This window comes from Chrysochloris asiatica, unplaced genomic scaffold, assembly GCF_000296735.1.
Source record: "Chrysochloris asiatica unplaced genomic scaffold, ChrAsi1.0 scaffold00085, whole genome shotgun sequence".
Taxonomy (NCBI): domain Eukaryota; kingdom Metazoa; phylum Chordata; class Mammalia; order Afrosoricida; family Chrysochloridae; genus Chrysochloris; species Chrysochloris asiatica.
This window is the reverse complement of record NW_006408603.1, coordinates 9,632,692-9,645,052: the sequence shown is the minus strand read 5'-3', so window position 1 is coordinate 9,645,052 and position 12,361 is coordinate 9,632,692. Positions and strand designations below refer to the sequence as shown.

Genomic DNA, 12,361 nt, shown 5'->3' with positions numbered 1-12,361 from the left:
CTAAGAGCTGGTGGCCAGGAGCAGACTTGCAGAATGTGCCCTTTGGAGATGTAAACTATTATATATACCTGAGTGGGTTTTTTTGTTTGTTTTTTAAAAAGCTAAAGTGGATAAAGAGAAATACTGTTAACTGACGATACATGGAGGGGATTATAATCATTGATATGAAACCAAGGTGCATGATTTGTAGAATGTAAAACTAATATTATGCCCTGTAAACTTTCACTCAATCCACAATAAAAACCTTATATTAAAAAACAACAACAACAACAAAATATCATTTAGGAAGAAAGTAGAAAAAGACAGAAACAAAAGAAAAGACCAAAATGGATGTCAGAAGAATTTCTGAAGCTTGTTCTCCAGTGTAGAGATGCTAAAGTGAATGGAAGAAATGAAGAATGGAAGTAAAAAGAGTTGAAAAGAAAATTTCAAAGGGCAGCTCAATCAGACAAAGTAAAGTATTAAAATGAAATGTGCAAAGACGTGGGATTAGAAAACCAAAAGGGAAGAACATACTTAGGATTTCTCAAGATGAAAGAACTGAAGAAAAAAATTCAAGCCTCAACTTGAAATATTAAAGGAGTCTATGGGTTACGAGTCGGGCTGCAAACCATAAGGTCTGCAGTTCGAAACTACCAGCTATTCTGCGGGAGAAAGATAAGGCTTTCTGCTCCCATAAAGATTAACAGCCTCAGAAACCCTGTACAGGGTTGCTATGAATTGGAACCAACTCCACGGCACATAACCATCACCACCAGGGCTACAATGGAGTCCTGGTGTGCCACTGTAGGATAAGCAATGGGCAGAAAGGTTGGTTTGAACCATGAGAATGGTGGCTCAAACTTACCAGTTGCTCCTTGGAAACTCTATACTATGATTTGGAATTGACTCAATGACACTTAAGAGCAGCACCATGGGCACGATATTGAATAATGTTTAACACATCAAAAGAAGGTGGAGGGTATATGAAGAGTCACTGTACCAAAAAGAAATGGTCAGTGTTCAACCCTTTCAAGAGTTATTATATAATCAAGAAATGCAGGTACTTACGGAAAAAGTCCAAGCTGCATTAAAGGCCCTGGCGAAAAACAAGGCTCCAGGAATTGACAGAATAGAAACTGAAATCTTTCAACAAATTGATGCAGCACTAGATAAGCTCATTTATCTATGCTAAGAAATTTGGAAGAACGCTATCTGGCCAACCAATTGGAAGAAATCCATATGTGTGTCCATTCCAAAGAGGATGACCCAATGTAATGCAGAAATCATCGAACAGTACCATTAATATCACATGCAAGTAAAACTTTGCTGAATATAATTCAAAAATGGCTATAACAATATATCAACAGGAAACTGCCAGAAATTCAAGCTGGATTCAGAAGAGGGCAAGGAGTGAGGAATATCACTATTAATGTCAGATGGATCTTGGCTGAAAGCAGAAAATGCCAGAAAGATGTTTACTTGTGCTTTACTGACTACTCAAAGACCTTTGATTATATGCTTCATGACAAACTATGGACAACATTGCAAAGAATGGGTATTCCAAAACACTTAGTTGTGCTTATTAGGAACCTGTACATAGACCAAGAGTTGTTCAAATAGAACAAGGGAATACTAAATGGTTTAAAATCAAGAAAGGTATGGGTTACAGTTGTATCCTTTCATCATACTTATTCAATCTGTACACTGAGCAAATAATCTAAGAAACTGGATTATATGAAGAAAAACATGAAATTAGGATTGGAGGAAGACTCACTGACAACTTGCAATATGCAGATGATATAACCTTGCTTGCTGAAAGCAAAGAGGACTTAAAACACTCACTGATGAAGATCAAAGACCACAGCCTTAAGTATGGATTGTACTTCAATGTAAAGAAAACAAAATTCCTCACAATTGGACCAGCAAATAACATCATGATAAATGGAGAAAAGACTAAAATTGTCAAAGACTTCATTTTGCTTGGATCCACAATCAACATTTATGGAAGTAGCAGTCAAGAAATCAAACATATTGCATTAGGCAAATCTGCTGCACAAGACCTCTTTTGCATAAGAACAAAGATATGAGAGTTTGAGGGCTATGGTGAGCCTGACCCAGGCCATTGCATTTTCAATTGTCTAAATAGCATGTGAAGGAGTCCTGGTGGGGTGCTGTAGGATGATCACAAGGTCAACGGTTCAGACTCACCAGCCACTCCTCAGAAACCCTATACAGCTATACAGGGTCGCTCGCTATGAGTCGGAACCAACTCCATGGCATTTAACAACAATATGCATGTGAAAGTTGGTCAGTGAATAAGGAAGACCATAGAAAAACTGATACGTTTGAGTTTTGGTGTTGGAGAAGAATACTGAAAGTATTCTATGGAATGTCAGAAAAACAAATAAATCTGTATTGGAAGAGGTATGGCCAGAATGCTCCTAGAAGCCAGGATGGCAAGTCTTCATCTCTCATACTTTGGACATGTTATCAGATGGCACAGGACCAGGCTGTTTTGTTGTGTGTAGGGTTGCTGAGTCAGAACTGACACCTAACAATAACAACAACAACAACAAATCTTCCCTGAATAATTCTGTACTCTTCAATTTACACCACAATAAAACTGCAGCTTTGACATCATCAAGAAACTCAAATTGAATTCCTTTTAAATACTCTTTGTGTTTTAGAAGTAAAAAAGAAGTCTGAAGGGGCAAGATCAGGATTGTAGGGTAGATGGGGTTAGGTTTCCCAATGAAATTCTAATGGGACAGTCTCAAAGAATGAGCAAGTATATTATCATAATGGAAAAAATTCCTCAGCATAACTTTTCTGGCCTTGTTTTTACAAATATGGTTTTCAACCTTCTTAAAACTTCTTCATAATAACTGCTGTGTCCTTCGAGAAAACCTATCCCTTGTTGCTGTTGTTAGATGCCATCAAGTCGGCTCTGACTCATAGCCACGCTATGTATAACAGAACAAAACACTGTCCAGTACTCTGTCATCCTCACAAGTGCTGTTACACTTGAGCCCATTGCTGCTACTACCATGCCGTTCATCTCATTGGGGGGGTCTTCTTTTTCGTTGACCCTCCACTTTACCACTCATAATGTCCTTCTCTGAGGACTAGTCCCTCCTGATATTATTTATTGATTGGTCCAGTTGTGAGGATTTTTGCTTTCTTTACATTACAGTGCAATCTATACTTTGGTCTGTATCAGTATTTTAAATCCTCTTCACTTTCAGCAAGCAAGGGTGTATCATCTGCATATCACAGATTGTCAGTGAGTATTTTTCCAATCTTGATGTCATGTTCTTCTTCATATAATCCAGTTTTTTGGATAATTTGCTCTGCATACAGATTGAATAAATATGGTGAAAAAATACAGTCCTGGTGCACACCTTTCCTGATTTTAACTATTCAGTACCTTGTTCTGTTAGAATGACTGCTTCTTGGTCTATGTGCATAGACCATTCTTCAGTCTTATCCATAGCTTGTCATGATTCACAGTTCTGTTGTGTACAGTGTCATTATGAGTCTGAACCAACAGAATGGCACCTAACAACAACAGACAGGTGGGCAAGGGAGAGAAAAATCACTAACTAGATAATGTTGTTGTTGTTAAGTGACATTGAGTCACCTCCAACTCATAGCCTAGGGTTTCTGAGGAGCAGCTGGTGGGTTTGAACTGCTGACTTTGCGGTTAGCAATTCAGTGTTAATCCTATAGCACCACACATACAGGTATTAGCTTGGGTGAAGGAAAAGGCATTATACAATAATGGGAAGGTCAGCATAACATGAGCAAGGCAATGATTTTGGGAGGGACAAAAGAAAAGGCAACAATGGCTAATATCATTACACACACAATCCTGCAGTAACAGTAACAGCAATCATTTAGAAGTAGATATAGGTAGATATGCAAGATAAACACATGTAGGATGGCATGAAGGAGGTACACTCATGAGTGAATATATGGGAGATCAAAAGGGTAGCATTAGCCCAAAATCAAAGTTCAGAAGGCAGGAAGGGAAAGGGAAGAAGGCCAAATGGAAATAGGGAACCCAGAAGGAAGTGTTATTACAAGTATGGAGATTGTTAACTACTGTCATGAAACAAAATGTGTATAAATTGTTGAAAGGTGAACTGATTTACTCTGTAAACATTCACCTAAACCACAATAAAATAAATAAATGACATATTAACTACTGAAGTACTAAAAATATATGAAATAAGCAAAAACTATTTTTATCCTCTTTAACCAAGTCATACAATCCAAACACTATTAAAAAAGAAACACTATTACGTTTGACACCAAAAAGTAAAATACAAATCTGCCATTCAAAAGCAGTTGCCATAAATAAAGTTAAAATATAAGTGACAAGATAAAATTAAATATGGCTACCTCCTAGGACATACATATAAACAACATCTTCAAACTGATACCAAACAATCCAGTCAAAAATAGGCAAAGAATACAAACACAATTCATAGATGAACAACTATAAATGACCAATTTATGAAAAAAAAGTTTTTCAACTTCACTAATGGAATTAAAAAGCCCTGGTGTGGCTCTACAGGATAAGCCCTGGACTGCTAATCAAAAGGTCAACAGTTCAAACCCACAAGCCACTTCTGAGAAACCCTATAGTGGTGTTTGTGTGCCATCGAGTCAGTTCTGACGCATACTCAATCTTATACAGGATTTCCAAAGCTATAAATCTTTCTCCCATGGAGCTGGTGGATTTGTACTGCTGACCCTGTGGTTAGCAATGCAATGCATAACCCACTCCATCACCAGGTTTCTATACTACCAGAAACCCTTCTAGATTGCTATGAATCAGAATTGATTGAACAGCATACACCACCACAAGACACCATTTATGGCCTTTAATTTTAGAAAAATTAAAAGGACCTGACAATATTTAGTATTGGCAGGAGTGTGTTAAGTGAGACAGTATTTTTGAGAGAATGTGACAGTATGAAATTTTTACCTATGAAAACTTTAAATGCATACCCTTTGACTCACCGATTCAAATTAACTGCTAGGGACCTATCCTGCAAAAGTATCTGCAAATGTATTTAAATAAAATTGTTCCCTGAAGATCTGTTTGTAATACAGAAAAATGAGAAATAAGCTAAATGTTCATCAATAACAGAACAGTTAACGTACAGTAAATTCACACTGTAGGCTATTAATACAGTGATGTAGGTCTATTCATCCTCAAATGGAAACGTCCCAGAAAGCACATTACAAAACAATATAATTATATATTGGTGTGGTGCTATAGGATAAACACTGGACCGACCACAAGGTTGGTCTGAATTGCAAGATTGGTGGCTCAAATCCACCAGCTGCTTCTTGGAAACCAAGATCCGCTTGAGTTGGAACTGACTCGATGGCACTTAACAACAACAAAAATTAATCCTCTCAGAAGTCAGTTTTCATTGGATTTTTAAAAAGGCACTGCAACCATCTACTGATGGCAGACAGATGCTTAAGCATGTTTTGTTTGGAATAAATCTGTACATGTATGAACTAGAACTGTAGTAGCAATACTTTCTTTACTTACTCTCATAAGTGTGTGTGTGTGCATACATACATACAAGTTGTTGTTGTTAAGTGCTGTTCAATCAGTTCCAACTCACAGAAACCCTGTATAGGGTTTCCAAGGAGCAGCTGGTGGGTTTGAACTGCCACCCTTGCAATTCAAATTGACTTCTCAGTCCAGTGCTTTATCCTACAACACCACACCAGGACTCCAAACATGTATAAATATATATAGACATACACACACATACCTTTATATCAACTCTGTATTAGATCGTTAAACATGTGGGCAAATAGGACTCTTCAACTCTTCATTATTTCATAAAATACCTGTTCTATTGTCTTGGTAGCCAAACAAGGAACATGTCCCTCCTACCCTACAATGAAAATGTAAATTTCTGGCTATGAGAGAGACAGAAATAGAACGGGCAAAAGGATGGAGTGAGACACAGAGAGACAGACATAGAGATAGGAAAAGAGAGGGAGAGATGGAGGAGGAAGGGGTTGAATTTCTATACCACCTCCCCTGAGGCACCTACAAAAGGCAGTCTCAATGATGATCCTGATTTTCATTCCCTTGTGTAGTTCCTGCCTCTTGAGTGTAAGCTACATTTACTGACTTCTACTGCAAGGGGTCCTAGTGGAATGCTATGAGTTAATACACCAGACTGCAAAGCTAGTTTGAACTGCAAGGTTGGTGGTTCAAACTCACCAGCTGCTCCTTGGAAACCCTATATAGAGATGCTATGGGTCAGAAATGACTTGACGGCACTTAACAACAACTGCAAGGTCAGTGGTTCAATTCACCAACCGCTCCTCAGAAATCCTATACAAGGTCAGGGTTGCTATGAGCAGGATCCAACTCAACAGCACTTAACAACAACAAGAACAACTCAACAGAGTAGACTCGGTGTGGTGCTGTATGGTAAGCACTGGAATGCTAACCATAAGGGTGGCAGTTCAAATTTACTAGACAATCCTCAGAAACCCTATACAGGGTCGTTATGAGTCAGAACTGACTCAACAGTACTTAACACCACCAACACAGGAGAAGTGGTGGGCTGCCACTTGTTATAAAGAGACTGCAGTGTCCATCTTGAATACAGAGTGTGCTTTTTCTCTCTCAGAACACTCACTTGTGGGAGAAATCATGTGGAGAGACCCAAGTGGCGAGGAACTGGGGAAACCCTTCAGTTAACAGCAAGTGAGGAACTGATGCTCTCAGTCCAACAGTCCACATGGAACAGAAGTCCAAGTCACTCAGCTTGGAAGCAGATCATTTCCCGGTTGAATCTTTGGGTAAGACCACAGCCTGTAACAGCCTGACTGCAACTTTTATGAGAGCCCTTGAGTTAGAGGCACACAGCTAAGCTGTGTACAGATTCCAGGCATACAGAAATTGTGAGATAATAAATAGTTGCTAAGAGGGAACAAATCTTTACAGCGAGGATCATTCCCACCCCCTCGGTATGCAGGGTTGACAGAGATGGGCAGCTTAGACATTGGCTACCCAAAAAGGGGTGGGGGGGAGGCCTACAAAGGCAAGAAGTGACTGGCTTACAAGCTTTCAAGGGGGAACCTATTTCCAGAGGGTGCGGGGGAAGGTAGCCTCTCCACTGAGTGGTTTCCAATCTGCCTGGATGGGGCTGATAAAAGGAGATGGGGATAAGACTCTTGTGGTTCAATAGTGAATAATTGCTATCAGGAATGACTAAGAGGGTTGAAAATGTAAAGGTAGACATTCTGTTAAAAAAAAAAAAAAAAGGAGGCGAGTGCTTGATTTTGCAGTCTGGGAGCGGACGTCCCTGGGACCATCAAGAGAGAGGAGCGGAGTGTGGACCCTACCCAGAGAAACAGTGACACCAGAGATGGAGGCAGAGATGATGATGTGGAGAGATGGAGCGGCTGGAGACTCTGGACTCAGGGAGGGAGAGGGGCTGTGTGCTGGGGGGTGGGAGGGCAGGCTTGCGAGTGTACCCTTTGGCTGTTTTATAATGCATGGAGGGGATTGTAATCATTGCAATGAAATGAAATTATGAAAGGATAAATGTAAAGCTAACGCTCTCCCATGTAAACTATCACAATTCACAATAAAAACTTTAAAAAAAAATTTTTTTTTGAGGGTAAAAAAATAAATAAATATTTATTTAGGCCAGTAAGTTTTGAGGTAATTTGTTATGCTGCAACATATCATATAAAAAGTCCTCAATTTTTGGACCAGTATAAAAGATTTTTTCTAATTTTGAGTTGAACTCTACTGTCTTGTAAGTTTCACACATAGTTTTGTCTACAGGGGCAGCAGACTACAAGACTGCTAGGTTAAAAACTTGCACATTTAAGTCAAACAAGTATCACCTCTTCCTCTACTTATTTCAGGCATTTTTCATAAAACATAGCTTCCAGATTCGCCACCAGAGTCCTCTCAACATTTGTTAATTTCCCTCTTAAAGAACCTATTAATAGGTTCAAAAGTGATCTGATCAGTAATCTATACAGTGAAACTAACACTTCTCATGATGTACCACTTTACAATGAACACACCTAGTTGCTTTATCCTCTGTTCTCTGAAAGTCTGCTTTTGTACATTCCAGTTTACTTCCCTTTTGCTTTTTTTTTTAAGTTGGAGTGAACCCAATTTAATCTTCAAGTTTCTAAAATAATGCAAAAAAAGAAAAAAAAAAGTAAAGTAAAATTAGACACAGAGACTTTAATTTTAGCTGAGTTTTATAACATTCTCTTAAAGATTTTATATAAAGTTCTTTTTGTTCCCCAATAAATTAAGAGTCACAAAGCATGATGCACAGCCATAGAGAAAAAAAATAATTTGAACTATATAAAAATTTTATATTCTCTTTTATGTAGCCCTAATTTTAAAAACTATTCTTGGTGTGGAACTGTAAGATCAGCACTGGACTGCTAACTACAAAGTCAGCAGTTCAAACCCACCAGGGTTCCTAAAAGTTGAAACCAACTCAATGCAATGGCACCTAACAACAACTTTTTAAAATCCATATAAACTAAATGGAAAGAAAAAATAGTTCTATTACTTAAATCTTACCTTAAAATTCTAATCAAACAAAACTCCCAAACTGGTTTTCAATCTTTCAACACTCAAAAGGCAAGTTCTGGCATGAGAACCTACTAAATAGTATCTAAGTAGCTTCTAACCAAATAGGATCTCATGCCTGAACCTGCCTTTCCTGCCTTACATGACAAGCCACCTAACTCTTTCACTCCTTTCACTTTATCCTTATTTTATAAATCATGTATTTAGTTCTTTCAGTCTTTCAACAAACATTCATTAAAAACCTCTGTGCAAAGTATTGTACTCCCGCTGTGAGGGGTAGAAGTACCAATGATAGACCATGGGTTCTGGCCACAAGGAGTCCAACCAAAGATATTAACATCCATACAAAGTAATACACATAAAATATAAACATATAATAAAGAGTGCCATAAGAGAAATATATAAATGTAAAGTGCCATGGTAGCTCAGAGAGGGAGTGGAGGTTTTCTACTAAAGGTGACTTTGAAGGATTATTAATAACATAGAGAGAGATAGAAAGGGAAAGGTATTAATACTGGAAAAAAAAAAAAAAAAAAAGCACAGAGCCCAGAATGGGACAACCTGGTTTAGCTGACAAATTCTGTGACCTTTCCACTACAACATTCTTACTTTTTCAGAGGTAAAAACAGGAGGGATCGCTAGGATTCAAGCCATCTTAAACCTAATGTGAAAGTTTTATTAACTGGAACTCGACTGTTTTCCTGTGCTATGTAGTGATTTACCATTCATTGGAGGTGAAGTCTATGGCAATGTTTCTTAAACTTTTCTCTTCAAGGGCAGTACTAAATAAACGGAATACATTCCCAGGGAACCCATAAGCATAAAACTTCTTTGAAGTCTTTGAATTTCACCTTAAAAATAGTGTGAAGATTGCATTTTCCATATCATCTTTTTTGTGCTCTAGTAAACAAAAAACACTACTTTCTTACTCAAGCATTCAAATGAAATTGACAACAGTGCCATTAATTGTATTTCATATTATGTGACTACAGGTATCATAATGAATCTCTTGCTACATTGCAGTAAATCTCCAAGAGTTCAAATACTCCAATTTGAAAAGCACAGATAAGCAGAGATAAAGCTAGATATGCAATGATCCACACTGAGGATTATTTAGCACCAAATGTAACTCAAGTAAAAGTTATTTGCCATAGACTTATTTTCTATTATAGAAGAACATCATATTGAAAGCAGGAAAGAAACCTTAACCCATGTTAAGAGAGAAAAGCACCCTTTTCTCTCTTTCACACACAGTAATTAACAACCTCAGCAAGGAGTAGGAATACACCTCAACAGTTTCCATAAACCTTTGGAGTCATTGTAAGAAATAAGGCCATGTACTTAGAAATGCTAAATAGCTTGTGCAGAAATTTTTTATTACTCTTATCAATGTTTAAAAGGTAATCAACAGATGCCTTAATTTTTTTCCAAAGTGCTTTCAAATACATTGTTTTATTCAACCTCAGAACCTACTTGTAGGTTAAAGCAATGGCAGATATCATGCACATTTTACAGATCTGAAAATTACAGAGTGGGTCTTCCAAGACTAATCAACAGCAAAGGAAAGCTCAAATCCAGACAATCTGATTTCCAGCTTACAGATCAATAAGAAAAAAAATGCACTTCTTTTCATATTTATTTTGAGGTGTTTCTCAAACTGAAGAATATATCAAGAATATCACATGCTGTCTACTCTCTTAAGTAACTAATAAACTTGATTTCACAAACAAAAAAAAGCGGCTACACACAGTGCTATGATGAGGCACATATGATAGTATCCCGTTCTCCTATAATACATTCATTCCTAATACTAGCTTTTATTAAAAAAAGGAAGAAAGAACTAGGAAGAGGATGACTGAGAAATAATCACACGTTAAAATCCAACAATTTACATACCCTTAATGGCACACAAATTCAAGTATTGTGTTCTTTATCCAACCCTACTGTTACTTTATCCCTTACTTATCCTTCCCAATCACTGTTCAAAAAAATTTTTTTTTTCTTCCTCAAAACTGAGGTAAAATTATTCAGTGCATCTTCCTGTTAAATGAGACCTAAAAAATATACTAAAGGAAAATGGGTTCTTGGGCATTTCTCCTTTCTAAAAAATTTCAATATTGTTTACACATGCCAGCATTGTTAACAAAACCATTCTACTTGGATTTACCCTTAAAATTTTTGATAACGTATTTAAATCCAACATGTTAATTCCCGTGCCATTAACTTCTTTAAGCATTCTATGAAGTCTACAACAAAGGGGGGGTGGAATAGGTGTTAGGATCACAACCTATGAATTAGGGTGGAACAAAGACTTCTCCTTTCATTATGCAGAGAGATCCAAGTTGCCAAAAAAAAAAAAAGATCCCCTCTATTACAAAGCGAGGTTGTTAACTGCACGACTGGGTACCCAGAAGAAAAATCATCCGGTCAATTGCTGTCCTTGTGTACTCCCGCCCCATTTTCCCAAGACCTCGCCCCAGAGCTAGAGCTTTAATCTTTCTCCCTAATATGAGGAAAGCACTTAACCCCAAAACCACCCGTTTCTTCTACGCAGGCGTCCCCCGCACAACCGCCTTTCCAAATCGAGTCCCAGATCCTCTGCCCAGATTGTGCCAAGACCCCCAAAGGCCTGCTCACATTGGTCACCGACGTAAGAAAGGCTGACCCCAGCCGCTGCAGGGCTGCCCCACGCTGCTCCTCTGCTCCGAACCCCGCCACTCTCTCCTTTCCTCTCGGCCAAGGCATGCCCCGGAAGGCACCGGAGCCTGCTCCTCAGTTCTCCCACGGATTCGCAGAGTGGCGAGGAAGAAAGAAACAGCATAGTCAGCCCCCCTCGGCCTCTCAGCAGCAGTGAGGTGGGCACCAGTCCGCACTGGCTACTGCTCAGGGTCGGGCAGTGCCAGAGCCAGGGGCGTCACGGGTAATATGCAGAAGGTGTGGTGCCAGAGCGTCGGTCTCGGATCAGGGCCCTGCAGTTTCCATCTCCTCATCCGGCGGCTCCGGGGCCTCACCCAAAACCCAGATCCCATGGAGTCAGCACCCAAGCCTAGCCGAGACCCTTCTCCGGGACGGCGAATGCAGCTTTTGGGGCCACTTGAGTCCAACCCTGGCGGCTAGTGACAGGTGGTGACGGGTGACCATGGCAACCCGAGATGTGCAGCGCAGCCGGACCCCGCCTCTGCCTCTCCTAGGCACTCACCTGAAAGGCTCCGGTCTAGTCCGGAGAAGCGGCAGAGGCGAAAGCGGCTGAAAGGCCAGCGACAAGGCCCCCAAAGCGGTTGGCTCCGGCTGGGATGGGAGTGCAAGGGCGGCAGTCTGGGCTTGGCGTAATTCCTCCCTCCTGCCACCCGTGCGTCAATCCATCAGTTTGTCCCTCCTCTCCCCTGTCCCTCCAGGCGGGCAACAGCTCAGCTCAGCCTCTCGCAGACTGCGGTTGTCAAGCAGTGCAGGATCCAAGCGTTAGTCACGCGCCGCAGCCAATCGCAGCGCTTCCACAAAGTGCCTCAGGACCCCGCCGCGCAGGGTGGCCAGGCAAGTGCCTGAGCCGAAGGGAAAGTCCTCTTTGTTGTTGGGTGCCACCGAGTGGGTACCAACCCGTAGCGACCTTATGCACTGCAGAACGAAACACTGCCCGATCCTGAGCCAACCTCACTACTGTTGCCATGCTTGAGTCCATCAATGCTGTCACTTGGCCAATCCATCTCGTTGGAGGTCTTCCTCTTTTTCTATGACCCTCCACCTTACCAAACATGATATCCTTCT

The 12,361-nt window shown here is 40.0% G+C and overlaps 1 protein-coding gene across 3 annotated transcripts in view; it reads right to left on the bottom strand.

The window, feature by feature from the left end:
• The window catches only part of WDR47 (WD repeat domain 47), a 100,643-nt gene extending 88,486 nt beyond the window's left edge, over positions 1-12,157 (bottom strand). For all 3 annotated transcript variants that reach the window (XM_006865973.1, XM_006865974.1, XM_006865975.1), the window contains exon 1: positions 11,799-12,157. The gene's annotated coding sequence lies outside the window, so the exon portion shown is untranslated. The remainder of the gene's footprint in view (positions 1-11,798) is intronic.
• Positions 12,158-12,361: the final 204 nt, after the last annotated feature.